This window comes from Mastomys coucha, unplaced genomic scaffold (genome assembly GCF_008632895.1).
Source record: "Mastomys coucha isolate ucsf_1 unplaced genomic scaffold, UCSF_Mcou_1 pScaffold23, whole genome shotgun sequence".
NCBI classification, from domain to species: Eukaryota; Metazoa; Chordata; class Mammalia; order Rodentia; family Muridae; genus Mastomys; species Mastomys coucha.
This window is the reverse complement of record NW_022196906.1, coordinates 108460420-108461533: the sequence shown is the minus strand read 5'-3', so window position 1 is coordinate 108461533 and position 1114 is coordinate 108460420. Positions and strand designations below refer to the sequence as shown.

The following is a 1114-nucleotide window of genomic DNA, read 5'->3' as shown; positions in this document are numbered from 1 at the left end:
CACAAACCACAAAACAAACCTACTGTACTTCTCCATGCCCGTGGGAGAACTCCATGTACTTCTCCATGCCCGTGGGAGAACTCCATGTACTTCTCCATGCCCGTGGGAGAACTCCATGTACTTCTCCATGCCTGTGGGAGAAGGCTGATCAAGCACTCCCAAATCAACAAACTTGTGAGTGAATTTCACCTGCTCTTTTGTCTGAGAAAGAACGCTTAGTATCCTACTAAGTCAAACATTTCAAATTACTAACAAACTCCACTCCTTTGCTAACAAGTCAAACTGGAATATAAGAAAAGGCGACACGCTATTTGACCCTGAATGCAGAGAATAAATACTTTATTAACTGATTACAGTTGAAAGTCATGAACAAAAAAGGAGTATATTAAGGCAGAGCCATATATATATACATATACATATATATATATGTATGTATAGACAACTGCAAAGCCGGTTCTCTTTTCTGTGTTCATAACCTCTGCATCTCTCACCCCCAGGCGGTGTGCTTTCTTTTTCTTGATTAAAGGAACATCTTGGCCAATGGTTCTGGTCCATTTGATGGCGGCAGATAGGATCACGGAGTGCGAGACTGTGGGAGTTTCTCAGCACACTTCAGGTGTCACTACACAACTGTTGGTTGGTGTGCGAAATCTGACAACTGATCAGTCTTCTTCAGAAAAACATGGTATCTTTAAAAAATGATTGGAATAGTCTTACCTAAAACAAGTTTAGACTTCTGAGTCAATCAACTGCCAAAATTACGTATTCCCTTCCCTAAATGCTCCTGTATGGCTTATACAGCCTAGGAAACAGGATCACCTAGTTCTACTGCAGTCTTAAACAGTTGGAGATTTTTTTTTCAAAAATCAAAATTTCTTCCTTTTGTAGAATGGCAATGCAAACAGTTATTCTACATAATGTAAAACTGTCTTTCTTCTGTGTAGCTCCTCTTTTAAAAATGGGCAGCCACTGCTGGGCGGTGGTGGCACACGCCTTAAATCCCAGCACTTGGGAGGCAGAGGCAGGTGGATTTCCAAGTTCGAGGCCAGCGTGGTCTACAGAGTGAGTACCAGGACAGCTGGGGCTACAGAGAGAAACCCTGTCTCGAAAAACC

The 1114-nt window shown here is 42.2% G+C and overlaps 1 protein-coding gene across 1 annotated transcript in view; it reads right to left on the bottom strand.

The window, feature by feature from the left end:
- Positions 1–310: 310 nt before the first annotated feature.
- The window catches only part of Dync1li1 (dynein cytoplasmic 1 light intermediate chain 1), a 36880-nt gene continuing 36076 nt past the window's right edge, over positions 311–1114 (bottom strand). The window contains exon 14 of the mRNA XM_031343737.1: positions 311–689. The gene's annotated coding sequence lies outside the window, so the exon portion shown is untranslated. The remainder of the gene's footprint in view (positions 690–1114) is intronic.